We start from the raw sequence: 20032 nt of genomic DNA, 5'->3' as shown, positions 1-20032 counted from the left end.
TAAACGTATATGCAGCCAAACGTATATAGCCAAGCACTCAGTCTTGAGGCCACAAGTGGCCCATCGGGACCATCCGACCGCCGTGTCATCCACTGATGAGGATGCGGATAGGAGGGGCATGTGGTCAGCACACCGCTTTCCGGGAGGTTACGATGGTTTTCTTTGACCGCAGCCGCTACTATTCGGTCGAGTAGCTCCTCAATTACCTTCACTAGACTGAGTGCACCCCGAAAAATGGTAACAGTGCATGGCGGCCAGGATGGTCACCCATCCAAGTGCCGGCCACGCCCGACAGCGCTTAACTTCGGTGATCTGACGGGAACCGGTGTATCCACTGCGGTAAAGCCGTTGCCATATATAGCCAAAAGTCACATAAAATATTTATACGGTATTTAGATTGGTTCATACACAAAATTTATTTCATGAGGCGTTCAGCTGCAGAAAAATAATAGATGTTTGTCAAATGTTTCTTCCACAAGTGAAATGGTCGTCACGCATGTGAAATAAGTAAAAAACGGTGAAATATATTTTTATTTAAGAGGTAACACTTGTATTACAGTGGACAGCAAAACATGAAGAAAACTCAGTACCCCAGCAGTAGCTAGAACAGCGCTGCTGTATGGCGTTAGCATTCTTCGAGTTTTACTGTCCACGAGGATGCAAATCGATATAGCAAATATCGCACTAGACTAATGTGGGACCGCTCAACTGAATGGGCACGTAAAACTCCGCTTTAAATATCAGTTTGCTCGTAACGGGAAACAAACCGACGCTTTCTCTCGGCACTGAGGGTCGCATGAAGGACTTGATGAGCGCTATTTGTTTGAGCTAACACGAGATACATACTGAAAAATAGAAATTGCAAATATCTGCTGAAATACCAGAACAAATGCCCCTGATGACCCACAAGAGAGGTGCCCTGTATACGCAAGGTGTTTCAATGTCTTTGTATCACGTGTCAACGGCTGATATATAACGTACTGGGGAACAACATTTGTCTGAGCCAAAACGTTCGCTGACACGACGCTGGGCATCCTTTAGTATTCGCCGGCTTTGGAACGACGAGGCTTCATCTAACTATCTCGGTCTACTAACCAGATCTGTTGCATACTACCTACGCCAGTAAATTGGTAAAGTGATTTTCAACAAGCAAACGTTAAGGATCAATGTCTCCAAGCGGAGAGGGATATTTTAGAAGCGAATCAGGAACTTCAGTTTTGGTGGACTCGTTCATGCGGAGCAAATGAGTGCACGATAAGCAACACACAAGACGCACGCTACTCAATGCAGACACCTCGCCGACTTTTAGGGAAATTCGCCTAGTGTCACTGGCAAGCGTTAGCGAACATTCTGTCTGTAATAAAAGTCGTTCCCCATGTCGTAGTCTGTTAGCTGTAGACGTTTGATGCAAAGGCTTCGAAACGCCTAGTACACCGATGAGCCAAAACGTCATGGCCACCTGTTTAATAGCGTGTTGATACACTATGCAGCCGCAGTACAGCAGCGATTCTGCTTGATATGGTTTCTACAAGTCCTTAACAGGATTCCAGAAGTATGTGGCACCAGGTCTCTACGCGCAGGTCAAGCAATTCCCGCAGTTTACTTGATGGCGGTTTACGGGCACACAGCTGACGCCCGGTATGTGTTCCAGTGGCTACAGATCGGGCACATTTTCTGGCCAAGACATCAATGTGAGTTCACTTTAATCCTCCTCAAATCACTGTAAACGATTTTGACCTTGGAACACGGACAGTTATCCTGTTGGAAGATGTCATCACCGTATGGGGACAATGGAAGAAGAAGTGATGCGGGTGGTCCTTTATAAGGTTCTCTTAGTTCAATGTTCTCATGACTCCTTCGATTACCACCACAGATCCTATGGAAGCCCAACTCATACCTCACAGCAGAATTCTGCCCTCACCGGCCTGCGTCTGTGGCGCGGTGCGTGCAGGCCGCTGTGGCCAAGCGTTTTAAGCGCTTCAGTCTGGAACCGCGCGACCGCTCCGGTCGCAGGTTCGAATCCTGCCTCGGACATGGATGTGTGTGATGTCCTTAGGTTAGGGGACTGATGACCTCAGATGTTTAGCGCTCAGAGCCATTTGAACCATGTTTGCGTGGTGCGTGAGCCGGGATGGCGGCGTGTAAGGACCCAACCATCGACTTGGTGTAACAAGAAATGCTATTTATTCGACAGGCGACCTGTTTCTATCGATCCACGGTGATAACTCAGTGATGCTGTGCCCACTGCAATTATATTGGCGATGTCGTTGGCTCAACACAAACAAATAGGGGTCGTGCGATGTGGAGCTCCATGTTCAATAGTGGCCTTTGAACGGTGTGCTCCGAAACACAAGTGCCTGCACCAGCATTGTGCTCAGTCGTCAAATCTCCGACAGATCGTTGCCTATCGTGGATTACACAGTGGGGAGATCCTCCGACCTCTACGTTTTGTGATGAGACGTGGGTTCTCTATACCATACGGCCTACTCGTTATTTCACAGTCCCTGAACCACCTTCCATAGGTGCTCACGACAGCAGTACGTCAACAGGCGACCAACCTCACCGTTTCAGAGATCATCGTTTCCAGCCGTGGCGCCACAACAATGTGCCCTTTGTCAGAACCGCTTATATCAGTGAACATCCGCATTTGCGGCCCGTATCATCACTGTAATCACTGCCCATTCATATCTCTTCCTCTTACGTTCTTTCCTTGCCGCGTCACGTGCCCTCCACACCACCAGGAGGCATTCGAACTTGCGTTTGGCAGTGGTCATAATGTTTTGGTTCATCAGTGTGCAGTTACATTCAGTGTGACTCACATAAAATATTGTTTTTGATGGCGAAATTCCATTTGAATCGTAAAAGGTGTTTGAAATGTGTAATTGTCAATGTAATTTCTTGTAGAACAACATTGATGGTTACAACACCAGTCACAAGGCTGCAAATGAGCCTTCTGTGACATTGGTTAAGTAAAACGAAGTGATTAAATATTGTAACAACTGAATATTGTTTGAAGACGCTTTAACAAACCTGAACCAGGAACATACCCTGACGGAAAAAAACTACAACACCGAGAAGGAATTTGGCGACGTAAACGAAAGATGGTAGGCGTGTTTCTGCTTCTGAAAGATGGTGTGTATTCATATTTTGCACCAGTCATATAAGAGTACCGCTGTTAGCGCCACTATGTGGATGCAAATCAGGTTTTCTTAAATACGTACTGCAACGACCGTGATCATTAGGTACCTTTGAGACAGGACGTGCTCTGTTGATGTTAATCAAGAATGCCTTTAAGACTACAAAGACGTCATTATGATCATCTCACTGAATTAAGAACGAGGTCATGAAGTAGAGCTACAAGAAGCTGGTTGTTCCTTCACCTGTATAGCAGGAAGACTTGGCAGGCATGTAGTCACTGTATGCGATTGCTAGCAGCAGTGGTCACAGGAATATACAGTCGTAAGAAGGTTCGGCTCCACACGGGCACTTGCAGTACCGAAGACCCCAAATCACCCCAAATCACCGCCATTTGCGACTACACTTGTGTCAAGCGAGGGTGGACGCCTGTTGCGTTTTCTGATGAAAGCTGGTTCTGCCTCGGTGGCAGTGATGGCCGTGTGTTGGTTAGAAGAAGACCAGTTGAGGGCTTGCAGCCAACTTGTATGCGTGTTAAGCACACTGGACCTACACCCTGGAGTTACGGATGGACCTACACCCTGGAGTTACGGTCAGGGGCGACGTTTCGTAATACGGCAGGAGTGCTCTTGTGATTGTCTCATGCACCCTGACTGCAAATTTGTACATCAGTCTACTGCTTCGACCTGTTGTGCTACCATTCATGGACAGCATTCCGAGGGGTGTTTTCCAACAGGATAACGCTCGCCCACATACCGCTGTTGTAACCCAACATAGTCTACAGAGTGTCAACATGTTGGCTTGGCCTGCTCGATCACTAGATATGTCTCCAATCGAGCACATATGGAACACCATGGGACGACAACTCCAGCGTCATCCACAAACAGCATTAACCGCACCTGTATTGACCGACGTATTGTCAGTGCAAGAGGCATGGTACTCCATCCCACAAACTGACGGTCGGTATCTGTACAACACAATGCAGTACGTTTGCATGCTTGCATTCAACATTCTGGCGGTTACAACGGTTATTAATATACTAAATTCACACCTGCAATAGCTTATCCCGCGTTTATATTAACCTGATCTTGCAACGTGAATCACTTAAATGTGTTACTAGCCGAATGTATTCCTGAAATTTCATTATCCATGTTAATTACGTTTTTGGTGTTACGATTTTTTTCGTCAGAGTGTATTCAGTCATTGTAATTGGTACAGTTAAAATAAATAATTTTGAAACGAGATAGCTTAATGTCAGCTTTCATTCAAACTGTGGTGTCACCGCCAGACACCACACTTGCTAGGTGGTAGCTTAAATCGGCCGCGGTCCATTAGTACATGTCGGACCCGCGTGTCGCCACTGTCAGGATCGTAGACCGAGCGCCACCACACGGCAGGTCTAGAGAGACGGACTAGCACTCGCCCCAGTTGTACGACGACATTGCTAGCGACTACACTGACGAAGCCTTTCTCTCATTTGCCGAGAGACGGTTAGAATAGCCTTCAGCTAAGTTAATGGCTACGACCTAGCAAGGCGCCATTTGTACCATTGCATGTATCTCAAGATAGTCTCACTTGTATCATCAAGAATGCTGTATACCAAAGGACGATATAAAAGTTAAGTGTTCTAGTAGCTACGTTCTTTTCTTTATCACATTCATTACGAATCCTGTTCCAGACTTCGCGCCAGTCGGCGTGTGTGTACGTGTGCCCTTTCGGCTACCCGTCACTGTGGACTGGCTGCCTTTGTCAGTCCACTACACAAACACTTTTTTGTTAGGAGTTTGTTAGAACATTCATCTCGCAACGGAACTTTGTGTGTAATGAGTAAAGCAGTTACGCGTATATTTTTCTTACATCAAACAGCTTGTTAATCGCTGATAAAATAACATGCTGTTGTTTAAATGATATGGACGTATCAGTATGGGGAGGGAGAGACTAAAGAAGAAACCACATGTGGCGATTTTCAAAGATTTTAACCATATGAATATGTCTGCACTTTCAGCTGAATTCCACGAAATTTTTTGACAGGCAGCGGCCGGAGAAAGCGTCGACAGAAATTATGAAGTTTATAATTTCACTGTGAGATTCAGTAATTCATACGATACCTGTAAAAACCACGACAGTAAGGAGAATACCCGTCATGGTTCACTGATCACTTTAAAGTCGTTGTAAGTACCCGAGACACAGCACGCAAGATATATAAACGGCGCCAGATTTGTGAGAACCAATTCGCGTACAAGCATCTACGCACGCAGTCGTCATAGTCAGTCTGTGAGAAATGCTGAACTCAGGTGTGCTCACTCATTGGCGGAGGATGTTACCAGGCCTACTATCTTGTCGGATGGGCTTTAGGTATAAGCAAACTTAAATCTACAGCTGAACCTCTAGTTCCTTTTGAGGGTCGAAATCAAGATCATGCATACACACACAGGTGCAGATCATCGATTAGGTGAAAGAAAAAGTTGTTCATACAAACAGAAAATTTTTTCTCAAGGTTGTAACCCTTAATATTACCTAGAGACCAAACGCAAGAATTTCTTCGGAACGTACCGGATATGATGATTTACAATACAAATGATCAGATATGTTGTCGATCCTCTGCTGCACCAATAGCTGCAAATAGCTGATACCTTAAACTACTCTCTGACCTCCAACATCTTCCCCACAGTCTGAAAGCAAGAATTTGTAAAACCATTACCAAATTCAAATCTGTCAGAGAACCCTCCGACTACCAGTGCATTTGTATCCTTTCGTTATTACTTAAGGCTTTAGATTACATAGTTCACAATCAGCTTAGTAATTTATTAACTTCTCGTAGACAACTACCAATTACGTTTCCGTAAAAGCCGGAGAACGGTTACTGCTACTGTAAAAGTAACAGATGAATTGAAATTAGCTGTGAGCGAACAAGAGACAACATTTCTGCGCGTTTTGGTCTTCGACAGAAGACTCTACTGGCGAATCTCACAAGCCAAAAATTTTTTCCAAGTGCTGTACGCTGGTTCCCTTCATTCCTTACAACCCGCCAACAGTGCTTAATGATCGGAAGAGAACGGTCATAATTGAGAGTGTAGTAGCTGTACTGCTTTCACTACTTTTTTCACTGTGTGGTACTGATATGTGAACGACTCTATCTCAGTGTCCGAATCATGTTTATGCTGAAGATCTTCAGTTACATCTATGTGCAAATCCAGTAAACCTGTTCAAAGCCAGCCAGCAAGTAAACACTGACTTACTTGCCTTATAGTGGACACAGAATATCGGTGTGAAACGTAGTTCATTTAAAACGTAGGCAATTTTAGTCGCTCAAAATATATCTATTCCCCTTCAATTCAAATAATCACTTCCACTGCAGAGAAATTATCGTTTCTCCCTTTGACAGAACGTGGTGGTAACTCTGGACGATCACTTAGAATGAGTCTTTAAGAAAGCGTCAACATATCTCCGTGACAATCAGAACCACATAAAACTTTTTCCGCTCGAGCTTAAAAAGGATCCCGCAGAATCACTAGGGCCCCCAGTTCTAGATTATGGCCACGCTATTCTTCATGTATTTTCATAGGACAGCTAGCGCTGTATAGACTAGCGATGGCAGTTTTTGTGCGATATATTTCTAATGTTTCTTTTTTTCGACGGTGTTACCCTTGCATACGAACAATTATCTTTGCTACGTGCAGATTCACGTAGAGACTATCACGCCCCCTCTTACTTATCTTCAACTCTCACACTTCTGTCTCAACAGCGTAGCACAAATATTCGGTACCAACAAATGCAAATCGTGTACCTATCTCCACAAGAAACAACCGTCTTCTCAGAAAAATGGCTCTGAGCACTATGGGACTTAACTTCTGAGGTCATCAGTCCCCTAGAACTTAGAACTACTTAAACGTAACTAACCTAAGGACATCACACACATCCATGCCCGAGGCAGGATTCGAACCTGCGACCGTAGCGGTCGCGCGGTTCCAGATTGTAGCGCCTAGAACCGCTCGGCCACTGCGGCCGGCTCGTCTTATCAAGAACATTTTCTGTATGATGAACCTGACTCTATTGAAAGAGTCAACTCATTCTGAATAGTTACACTCTTTTCAATGTACTCCTTTACGTTTTTGAACATACTAAAAATGGTTTCAGAAGAGCTAAACTAATTAATATTAGCCCAATTCTTAATTTTTTTATTATTTGTTCGTGTGATTATTCACATTTATTATTGGTCTTGGTAATTATAATTAACCTCATGGTAATATCTCAGATATGCGTAACTGAAACATTTTGTAATATTTTTTGAAATATAGTTTTTTCGGTCCGATATAAGTGAAGGAACATAGACTTGTTAGGCTATACAAAGCGATTAATAAATGGGTAGTAACGATAGCGATGATATCGAAATGATAATATCGATATATAGCAGCGATCGTTACGTCTGTTAAGTGGCGCTGATAAGCACCGGCGGTATGGAAATGGACGAAAGGAAAATTGGGTTTTGTACTAAGGGTATCGCTTCACAAAATAATCATACAGGATAAGACGCCGTATCCGAAAACAAAAAAGAACGCGTGCTGTTGGTTAGTGACCTACTATACATACTACGTAATATCGAGGAAAAATGGGACAAGTCTGATGGATTAGTGGTACTACAAGGGACATAAGAGAAGGCAGAACCATCAGAAATATAGTGAAAATTTTGCAAGATTATTGATAATAATTATGCTATAGAATGTTGCTGAACAGTAAACAAATGTTTCGTTAAATGGAAAAAACGAAACCATAACTACAGTCGATAAGGATACAATACAAATAAACATACAAATGCTGCAAACGAACCGTTTTATAGACTCCGATCTCACTGAAGAGAAAAACTATTTGCATAACGAATATAATCAGGTGGTAACAGGATGCCTACTCCCACAGTTTCCATATTGAGTACCAAAGTGTAAATGTCTCACAATTATTTTAAAGAGAGTTTTTTTCCCTGGTGATACAATATGCTATAATTTGTTGAATAAAATTCTTTAAAAAGTAGAAGAAAAGTGTCTACGTGGCACATTACAAACATAAAGGATGGAAGTTGGATCTCCTTTTTAAGGACTTTTCTATCACTTATCACGTCTTTCAGCTCTGTTACTGTTAGAAGTATCAAGCTGCACCGTGGTTCTGAGTCTATGTTAAACTGTATGTCCTGTGTACCAGACAGTTTACGTCACCTCAACGGTCGGAGGGAGGAAAAGGGCTCACCTGTTCCGATAGGAACCAAGTCTAGTCGTAAAGCACAGTGGCGTCCAAACCAACCTTAATGACTGATGACAGCATCGTTACACGACAGGGGTGGCCACAATGGGGCGCGCGGACAGCACGCTACTGTTGCCTCAGTCCAGGCCGGCCCTTGTCCACTTGGAAATGCTGCACAAGCGCCAACTTATTACTGCCCTGATAACGCTGCACACATTCACTTACGTGACTATGGTATTGCAGGAGGAACACTGTTTAAGCAAAATTGTGATTATTGATGGTACTCCACCAGTTCTGAAAGTATAAATATGAAGAAGAACTTAAAGCGTTGAACAAGGAGTTATAAGTAGAATTCATTTTGGCATAAAGAAATAACAAACTTATGTGTCCTTTGTGTCAAATAACATTGTCAAAGTTCAAGACAAGTAATATGAAACGCCTTCCTGACATGACAGTAGCCACAGTGGTTACTGTTGTTTCTCAAATAAAGTAAACCAAATCGACGTAACTGAAGGAAAAGCTTACAGTAAAAGTATAGTATAAGTAAGTTTAGAAAGGAGCAGATGGCTTCTTCTTGGCTTTTAATATTGCAGAAACAAAGGGACTATAAGCAACAGGGTAGTTTATCAAAATGAATATTACACAAATTACTTTTATTTAAAACGCCAAAAATAGGAACTGGAAAAAATGGTTGCCCAAATGCTCACTTCTAGGAATATAACAGAGTGGCGAAGTGCTATTATCTATATTGTAAGTAATTTCTTTTTATTTTTATTTTTTTCAAACGGAGTGTGTATTCAGTAAGGGCTAATTTACAGACATCCAACATCAACCGCAACTTGTCATGTTAGTTTTAAAATATAGAAAGATTTTTTTCCCCTGTGAATGTAATGAATTTTTTTTATTTACGTTAACTAACAGTAACACCCCCAGCCCCGTTTGTTTAAAGAATCCAACTCCTTGCATAAAACGACTTCAAGAGTCTGGTTAATTTATGACATTGCATGAATATAGTCTGGATTATTTGCACTCCGTTTTGAGAAAAGCTAGCTTTCCACACTTGTCAGTGTTTACGATGTCATACCTCCAGAACTGCGTGTCACACACCGATAAAATCTTGCAAGTACAGTCAGTGGTATATGTGAATATTATCCGCAAAATGTATTCCGAATAGAATTAGTAGTAAGGAAGGGATAAATAAAACATCATACCTGATGCTGAAGCTTTAGTGCATCAACAGAAAAAATATAGAAAGCGATAATTTTTTTCCTTTCATTATATTGTGGGGGTGCCAGGGAAAGGTTTGAGATTATATGTAAAGTATGTTGAAAATCCCTAAGTGCTCCCATTCTCAAATACTGCATGAAAGTGGTCTTTGTATTTCCGCGCTGTGAGTTACTCTGCCTCAATACATATACACAGTTTCTAACATAAATATTTGAATTTTTGTGTTAGACATTTAAAATGAGATTATACGTCTCAGTGACAGCATTTAAAATTTTTAAAGTCGATCGATAGTTATGTGAAACACACAAAATCAAATTTTTATTGGCCCTAGAAGCTGTTAGATAGGCAACCTGCAGCTGATACCGGATGACCATTAAGCTCTTCTGCCCAGGGTCCACACGTTTGGACCTTCCTTCATTATTGTTTTCCGTAAATACGTGTTTTTTCGCCAATAGACAGATGGTCCGCGACTGTGGAGCTTTTAGTTCTTAGTTTTAAAATCAGGGTACAGTACCTTGCAAGGTGCTATTCGTGTGTTGGTTTACTGCTGGCCATGTATCGAAAATAGTTACTTCTATAAATCGAAAAAGTATGTAATTAATTATTGTGCCTAAACATTAGACTAGGAATGTGCGTGTTTTTTGTTTCTGTTTTTTTTTCCTAACGTTCGCAAAATATTCTAGATGCTGAGAATTAGTTCAGTTTTGTCTAAATTTTTTCGCTACTATGAAATTCTGTCAGAGACAGCAAAGGACTTGGAAGAGCAGTTGAATGGAATGGACAGTGTCTTGAAAGGACGATATAAGATGAACATCAAGAAAAGCAAAACAAGGATAATGGAATGTAGTCTAATTAAGTCGGGTGACGCTGAGGGAATTAGATTAGGAAATGAGACACTTAAAGTAGTAAAGGAGTTTTGCTATTTGGGGAGCAAAATAACTGATGATGGTCGAAGTTGAGAGGATATAAAATGTAGACTGGCAATGGCAAGGAAAGCGTTTCTGAAGAAGCGAAATTTGTTAACATCGAGTATAGATTTAAGTGTCAGGAAGTCATTTCTGAAAGTATTTGTATGGAGTGTAGCCATGTATGGAAGTGAAACATGGACGATAAATAGTTTGGACAAGAAGAGAATAGAAGCTTTCGAAATGTGGTGCTACAGAAGAATGCTGAAGATTAGATGGGTAGATCACATAACTAATGAGGAAGTATTGAATAGGATTGGGGAGAAGAGAAGTTTGTGGCACAACTTGACCAGAAGAAGGGATCGGTTGGTAGGACATGTTCTGAGGCATCAAGGGATCACCAATTTAGTATTGGAGGGCAGCGTGCAGGATAAAAATCGTAGAGGGAGACCAAGAGATGAATACACTAAGCAGATTCAGAAGGATGTAGGTTGCAGTAGGTACTGGGAGATGAAAAAGCTTGCACAGGATAGAGTAGCATGGAGAGCTGCATCAAACCAGTCTCAGGACTGAAGACCACAACAACAACAACAACAACAACTATGAAATAACCCACTTGCTGAAGTCCTCGAGCGTGGATCTCAGGTCATAATGCACACTAGCTGATTTCAGTTTGATCTTTGATAATGAAATACTGAAATAACTGTTATTTCTACACGCCACAGCAAAACATGAAATACTAACTGATAAGCTGTTAGAAGCCCTTCTTAATGACAGCAACTCGGGATTACCTGATTGGGTAAATAACGAGTTCTTGCTTTTGACTGAAGATTGTACCGCTGAATTTGACGAAGCTGACTGGTAAACAATAAGAAAGTTAAGATGCCATTCCCGTAGCTGGAAGAAGTAGATGCCCTTGAGCAGTGAGCCGGCCGGAGTGGCCGAGCGGTTCTAGGCCTCGGGCATGGATGTGTGCGGTGTCCTTAGGTTAGTTAGGTTTAAGTAGTTCTAAGTTCTAGGGGACTGATGACCTCAGTAGTTATGTCCCATAGTGCTCAGTGCTCAGAGCCATTTTGAACCTTGAACAGTGAATTCCTCTGACAGAGAAGACAAACATCAGGTAGAAAATGTGAATCAAAAGCCGAGAAGAGCTGTGCTGCAAATAATTTCAGAATTTAGTTTTAAAGTGTTTGCCAACTAAAAAAATATGTTGAGGTAATGAAAGCCTCAAAATGACAGAAATCTGACTTCAGTTCGAAGATAAAGAGACATGTGTGTCACATGTAGAACGCATTTACGTATTGTGAAACATAATTGTGCGAAGCTTCTCATGAGATTTATTTAAAGCAAAGACTAGCACATTTTCATGATAAGTGAGACTTGAGGTCCACATATGTGGACCTCCATTTATGCCGTAGTGGATCATCAAGCCGGCCGTTGTGACAGAGCGGTTCTAGGCGCTTCAGTCCGGAACCGCGCTGCTGCTACGGTCGCAGGTTCGAATCCTGCCTCGGGGATGGATGTGTGCGGTGTCCTTAGGTTAGTTAGGTTTAAGTAGTTCTAAGTTCTAGGGGACTGATGACCTCAGATGTTAGGTCCCATAGTGCTTAGAGCCTTTTGAACCATTTAATTTAATTTGCCTTTGTGTCGTGGTTGTTTATTAGTTTGCTGGAAAATATGAGAAGAGCCACCATGAATGTATTAGAAGAAATAGAAATACATACACACAAAAACAGCACCCCAGACTATATCCTTAATGAACAGAGTTAGATAACACCCCTTTGCTGAAAAATTTCCAAAAATTATTTTCCAACCTCCAAAGCAAATAATATCAGTACGCCTATCTGCAGATCAAGTAGCAAATTTATATGTTACTATAATTCTCATGATGCTAAATGTAATTAATTAATGTACTATTTTACCTATACAGTACAAAAAAAGAACAACTTTATAGTTAATGTAACAGTATCACCTCAAAAAATCAATGTCTCTGTACTAGTGTAAAATGCATTTCAGTTGCGTAAGTGAAAATATGATTCTTTCAAAACATTGGACATCTTCAAATGTTATGCTATATCATAGCTTCTTTGATACTCAAAGACCGCTACGGTCGCAGGTTCGAATCCTGCCTCGGGCATGGATGTTTGTGATGTCCTTAGGTTAGTTAGGTTTAACTAGTTCTAAGTTCTAGGGGACTAATGACCTCAGCAGTTGAGTCCCATAGTGCTCAGAGCCATTTTTTTTTATACTCATAAGTTTGTAAGCTCTTTGTATGTATCTAAACATGTGGTGTGTGGTAGAAATCTTCTCTGTGACAAATCTAAACAGTTCAGAGAGAAAAATTTACGTGTGCAACAATAAGAATGCAGTGGGAATGTATTCACATCTGTTGGACGAATGTTATGAAAACAAACACTCCAAACCGACATCTCACGTAAGTCACAGGCAACGAAAATCTGTAACGCAACCATCTGTGTATGGCGTGCTTATAATTAAGTATTATTTATATTTTGGGACAATTAATCTGTAAAAAAAAAACACACCACATGTTATAAGGAAAGCGTGTAAACCGTCTGAAGATGAACCACAACGATTCGAAACCGGTAACGGTACCCTTTGAATAAAGGAACTGAAACTAAATTTGTGGCTGGTTGCTGTCCCAACACCATCAACATTTGTCTTCAAATAACAGCCATGGTGTCCAACCATGTCATCATATGACAAAATAGCAGAAAATTTCGTGCATTTTTTCAAATGTTAGGAGCGAAGAGGTTAAGTAATATAGATTTGTCTCTAAACAACTTAGTTCTTTTCGGATCACTCCCATAAATTTGTGACTCTCTGAAGGTAAGCTTAAAGGACACCTCCTGCTGTATAGGAATGCAATATACGCTGTAACACTGCGGAGCTCTTCTTCTCGCACCTTACCAGATCACAGATCCTGCGTTCCGTGTATAGTACTGGCTCCTGCTTTATGGCAAAGCACCTCGCCTACACTACGAGACAGTTGCGGCCTGACTGTTCCGCTTTTCAATAAGGCGTGAGTAACACTTTCGCCCTCAGCCCCCGGCGCATTTGACAGCAGAATAGGCAGGCGCCGTGGCACGGGAAGGGCGCAGTGTGTCACGAGCGGTGACGAAACTCTCGTTTTCATTCTTTGTACGCGACAGGACGTCACGGTTAACGGCAGCGCGCCGGCGTAGTGTCCCTGCTCGCGCACCGGCAAGGGACGGCGGTCAGCAGGTAGGGCCCTCTCCCTCGCCAGATGGACACGCACAGAAATACCTGAATGGAAAACACCTCGCACAAAGGGCGGCGCGAGCTTTGTGGGGCCGGCGCGGCCGCGGCCTGCGGACCGCGGGGGCGGAAAATATCTGGCGTGTCCTTGGAGCGGCCTGCCGGCTGAATGGCGCATTCCTGCGCGACCGTGAATGAGCACGCTGGGCCGCCCCGGAAGTGGCTCGTATGTCACCCGCGGCCTCTCGGCCAGCTCCGCGCTGCGGATTTCTCCAACCCCCCACCCCCACCCCCTCATCAATGCCACCCGCCCCCCACAAGCGCAGCCTCCGGAGGCTGGCGTAACGAAGCACTGGCACGCTGTCCTGCTGCTCCAGTACGTCTCAGGAAGACAAACGGCACCGGTTCCCCTCGGCTCCCAGCTGTACCATCTATTTGAGAGGTTATCGCAGGCTGTTTCTTGCGCCGAGCGCCGCACATCTTCGGGCAATACTACACTACTGGCCATTAAAATTGCTCCACCAAAAAGAAATGCAGATGATAAACGGGTATTCATTGGACAAATATATTATACTACAACTGACATGTGATTACAATTTCACGCAAGTTGGGTGCATAGATCCTGAGAAATCAATACCCAGAACAACCACCTCTTGCTGTAATAACGGCCTTGATACGCCTGGGCATTGAGTCAAACAGAGCTTGGATGGCGTGTACAGATACAGCTGCCCATGCAGCTTCAACACGATACCACAGTTCATCAAGAGTAGTGACTGGCGTATTGTGACGAGCCAGTTGCTCGGCCACCATTGACCAGACGTTTTCATTTGGTGAGAGATCTGGAGAATGAGCTGACCAGGGCAGCAGTCGAACATTTTCTGTATCCAGAAAGGCCCGTACAGGACCTGCAACATGCGGTCGTGCATTATCCTGCTGAAATGTAGGGTTTCGCAGGGATCGAATGAAGGGTAGAGCCACGGGTCGTAACACATCTGAAATGTATCGTCCACTGTTCAAAGTGCCGCCAGTACGAACAAGAGGTGACCGAGACGTGTAACCAATGGCACCCCATACCATCACGCCGGTTGATACGCCAGTATGGCGATGACAAATACACGCTTCCTACGTGCGTTCCCTCCCCCCATGAACCATGGACCTTGCCGTTGGTGGGGAGGCTTGCGGGCCTCAGCGATACAGATAGCCGTACCGTAGGTACAATAACAACGGAGGGGTATCTGTTAAGAGGCCAGACAAACGTGTGGTTCCTGAAGAGGGGCAGCAGCCTTTTCAGTAGTTGCGAGGGCAACAGTCTGTATGATTGACTGATCTGTCCTTGTAACAATAACCAAAACGGCCTTGCTGTGCTGGTACTGCGAACGGCTGAAAGCAAGGGGAAACTACGGCCGTAATTTTTCCCGAGGGCATGCAGCTTTACTGTATGATTAAATGATGATGGCGTCCTCTTGGGTAAAATATTCCGGAGGTAAAATAGTCCCCCATTCGGATCTCCGGGCGGGGACTACTCAAGAGGACGTCGTTATCAGGAGAAAGAAAACTGGCGTTCTACGGATCGGAGCGTGGAATGTCAGATCACTTAATCGGGCAGGTAGGTTAGGAAATGTAAAAAGGAAAATGGATAGGTTAAAGTTAGATATAGTGGGAATTAGTGAAGTTCGGTGGCAGGAGGAACAAGACTTCTGGTCAGGTGACTACAGGGTTATAAACACAAAATCAAAAAGGGCTAATGCAGGAGTAGGTTTAATAATGAATAGGAAAATAGGAATGCGGGTAAGCTACTACAAACAGCATAGTGAACGCATTATTGTGGCCAAGATAGATACGAAGCCCACACCTACTACAGTAGTACAAGTTTATATGCCAACTAGCTCTGCAGATGACGAAGAAATTGAAGAAATGTATGATGAGATAAAAGAAATTATTCAGATAGTGAAGGGTGACGAAAATTTAATAGTCATGGGTGGCTGGAATTCGAGAGTAGGAAAAGGGAGAGAATGAAACGTAGTGGGTGAATATGGATTGGGGGAGAGAAATGAAAGAGGAAGCCGTCTGGTAGAATTTTGCACAGACCATAACTTAATCATAGCTAACACTTGGTTTAAGAATCATGAAAGAATGTTGTATACATGGAAGAACCCTGGAGATACTAAAAGGTAGCAGATAGATTATATAATGGTAAGACAGAGATTTAGGAACCAGGTTTTAAATTGTAAGACATTTCCAGGGGCAGATGTGGACACTGACCACAATTTATTGGTTATGACCTGTAGATTAAAACTGAAGAAACTGCAAAAAGGTGGGAACTTAAGGAGATGGGACCTGGATAAAGTGAAAGAACCAGAGGTTGTACAGAGTTTCAGGGAGAGCATAAGGGAACAATTGACAGGAATGGGGGAAAGAAATACAGTAGAAGAAGAATGGGTAGCTTTGAGGGATGAAGTAGTGAAGTCAGCAGAGGATCAAATAGGTAAAAAGACGAAGGCTAGTAGAAATCCTTGGGTAACAGAAAAAATATTGAATTTAATTGATGAAAGGAGAAAATATAAACATGCAGTAAATTAAGCAGGCAAAAAGGAATACAAACGTCTCAAAAATGAGATCGACAGGAAGTGCAAAATGGCTAAGCAGGGATGGATAGAGGACAAATGTAAGGATGTAGAGGCTTATCTCACTAGGGGTAAGATAGATACTGCCTACAGGAAAATTAAAGAGACCTTTGGAGATAAGAGAACCACTTGTATGAATATCAAGAGCTCAGATGGAAACCAAGTTCTAAGCAAAGAAGGGAAAGCAGAAAGGTGGAAGGAGTATATAGAGGGTCTATACAAGGGCGATGTACTTGAGGACAATATTATGAAATGGAAGAGGATGTAGATGAAGATGAAATGGGAGATACGATACTGCGTGAAGAGTTTGAAAGAGCACTGAAAGACCTGAGTCGAAACAAGGCCCCCGGAGTAGACAACATTCCATTGGAACTACTGACGGCCGTGGGAGAGCCAGTACTGACAAATCATCTGGTGAGCAAGACGTATGAAACAGGCGAAATACCCTCAGACTTCAAGAAGAATATAATAATTCCAATCCCAAAGAAAGCTGGTGTCGACAGATGTGAAAATTACCGAACTATCAGTTTAATAAGACACTGCTGCAAAATACTAACACGAATTCTTTACAGACGAATGGAAAAGCTAGTAGAAGCCGACCTCGGGGAAGATCAGTTTGGATTCCTTAGAAATACTGGAACACGTGAGGCAATACTGACCTTCCGACTTATGTTAGAAGAAAGATTAAGGAAGGTAAACCTACGTTTCTAGCATTTGTAGACTTAGAGAAAGCTTTTGACAATGTTGACTGGAATACTCTCTTTCAAATTCTGAAGGTGGCAGAGGTAAAATACAGGGAACGAAAGGCTATTTACAATTTGTACAGAAACCAGATGGCAGTTATAAGAGTCGAGGGACATGAAAGGGAAGCAGTTGTTGGGAAGGGAGTAAGACAGGGTTGTAGCCTCTCCCCGATGTTACTCAATCTGTATATTGAGCAAGCAGTAAAGGAAACAAAAGAAAAATTCGGAGTAGGTATTAAAATTCATGGAGAAGAAATAAAAAATTTGAGATTCGCCGATGACATTGTAATTCTGTCAGAGACAGCAAAGGACTTGGAAGAGCAGTTGAACGGAATGGATAGCGTCTTGAAAGGAGGATATAAGATGAACATCAACAAAAGCAAAACGAGGATAATGGAATGTAGTCGAATTAAGTCGGGTGATGCTGAGGGAATTAGATTAGGAAATGAGACACTTAAAGTAGGAAAGGAGTTTTCCTATTTGGGGAGCAAAATAACTGATGATGGTCGAATTAGAGAGGATATAAAATGTAGACTGGCAATGGCGAGGAAAGCGTTTCTGAAGAAGAGAAATTTGTTAACATCGAGTATAGATTTAAGTGTCAAGAAGTCTGAAAGTATTTGTATGGAGTGTAGCCATGTATGGAAGTGAAACATGGACGATAAATAGTTTGGACAAGAAGAGAATAGAAGCTTTGGAAATGTGATGCTACAGAAGAATGCTGAAGATTAGATGGCTAGATCACATAACTAATGAGGAAGTATTGAACAGGATTGGGGAGAAGAGACGTTTGTGGCACAACTTGACCAGAAGAAGGGATCGGTTGGTAGGACATGTTCTGAAGCTTGCACAGGACAGAGTATTATGGAGAGCTGCATCAAACCAGTCTCAGGACTGAAGACCACAACAACAACAACAACGTGCGTTCACCGCGATGTCGCCAAACCAGATGCTGTAAACAGAACCTGGATTCATCCGAAAAAATGACGTTTTGCCATTCGCGCACCATTCGTCGTTGAGTACACCACCGCAGGCGCTCCTGTCTGTGAAGCAGCGTCAAGGGTAACCGCACCCATGGCCTCCGAGCTGATAGTCCATGCTGCTGCAAACGTCGTCGAACTGTTCGTGCAGATGGTTGTTGCCATGCAAACCACCCCATCTGTTGACTCAGGGATCGAGATGTGGCTGCACGATCCGTTACAGCCATGCGCATTAGATGCCTGTCATTTCGACTGCTAGTGATACGAGGCCGTTGGGATCCAGCACGGCATTCCGTATTACCCTCCTGAATCCACCGATTCCATATTCTGCTAACAGTCATTGGATCTCGACCAACGCGAGCAGTAATGCGCGATACGCTAAACCGCAATCGCGATATGCTACAATTCGAACTTTATCAAAGTTGGAAACGCGACGGTACGCATTTCTCCTCCTTACACGGGGCATCACAACAACGTTTCACCAGGCAACGCCGGTCAACTGCTGTTTGTGTGTAAGAAATCGGTTGGAAACTTTCCTCATGTCAGCACGTTGTAGGTGTCGCCACCTTCGCCAACATTGTGTTAATGCTCTGAAAAGCTAATCATTTGCATATCACAGCATCTTCTTCCTATCGGTTAAATTTCGCGTCTGTAGCACGTCGTCTTCGTGGTGTAGCAATTTTAATGGGCAGTAGTGTATTCACACATACCGAAAGACGTAGAGAAGTATTAAGCGTATTGGATTTGCATTCAGGAGACCGAAAGCTCAAATCCGCGTCCGGGCGTACTCATTTAGGTTTTCCATGATTTTCCTAAATCGCTTAAGGTAAATGCCGGGATGGTTCCTTTGTAAGGGCACACCCGATTTCTTTTCCCATCTTTCCTCAGTCCGAACGTGTGCTCCGTCTCTAACGACGTCGTTGTCATCGGGACGCTGTAACACTAATCTTCCTTCCTTTTATTGTTTCGTACCTTAGTTGGTAAAAGCGGAACCCTTTTGGGATGATTCTGCCTTCCTGCCTGTCTGTCTGTCCGGCAGCTAAAGACCATTTTTCTCAGGAACGATTAAAGGTATCAAACTGAAATTTATGTCACATACTACAGTCTACGGTACCTTGGCGGTGTAAAACACTGAATTTTCTAAGTCAAGAAATCAAAAGATACGGCCATTTAATCATGTTTTGATACTCCAAAACTCACTCATCACAGCCTATAGAGTACTTCCCGTTGACCTAGAATCATGAAATTTGGAGAAAAGCAAGGTTTCACAGTACAGGTAAAGGATAACAAAATCAGAAAATCGTTAGTTTGTGGTTATCTCAGTGTCCCTTGGCAGTGCAAGAAAATTTAAGCTTCGAAGTCAAGTCAGTTACGAGATACGGCTATTTATATCATATATATTGATGAAACTTCCTGGCACATTAAAACTGTGTGCCGGACAGAGATTCGAACTCGGGACCTTTGCCTTTCGCGAGCAAGTGCTCTACCATCTGAGCTACCCAAGCACGACTCACGACCCGTCCTCACAGCTTCAAATGTGCCAGTACCTCGTCCCCTACTTTCCCGAGTTCGAGTCTCGGTCCGGCAAACAGGATTAATCTACCAGGAAGTTTCATATCAGCGCACACTCCGCTGCAGAGTGAAAATCTCATTCTGGATACATATTGATACTAGCAAATTCACTCATCAAAACCTATGGGATATTTGTAATTGGCCTAGAATCACGAAATTTGGCAAAAGCGAGGTTCTCCAGTACATGTAAAGGGAAAAATCCGCAAATTGATAACTTGTAATTATATCACTTAAAAATATGTTTTTACCATTGGGACTTACATTGCATTCATGTCTGTCAAAAGCATAATAGAAAACTTTTATTAAAGGAACCATAAAATGTGAGCTGTTGACATATTTTGGTAGGTAAATAAAAAACAATTTTTAAAAATCTTGTC

General features: G+C 42.9%; 1 pseudogene; it reads right to left on the bottom strand.

The window, feature by feature from the left end:
- Nucleotides 1–235: 235 nt before the first annotated feature.
- LOC126237687 (5S ribosomal RNA) lies at nt 236–353 on the bottom strand (annotated as a pseudogene).
- Nucleotides 354–20032: the final 19679 nt, after the last annotated feature.

This window comes from Schistocerca nitens, chromosome 2 (genome assembly GCF_023898315.1).
Source record: "Schistocerca nitens isolate TAMUIC-IGC-003100 chromosome 2, iqSchNite1.1, whole genome shotgun sequence".
In the NCBI taxonomy this organism is placed as follows: Eukaryota; Metazoa; Arthropoda; class Insecta; order Orthoptera; family Acrididae; genus Schistocerca; species Schistocerca nitens.
This window is presented reverse-complemented; position numbering and strand designations above follow the sequence as displayed.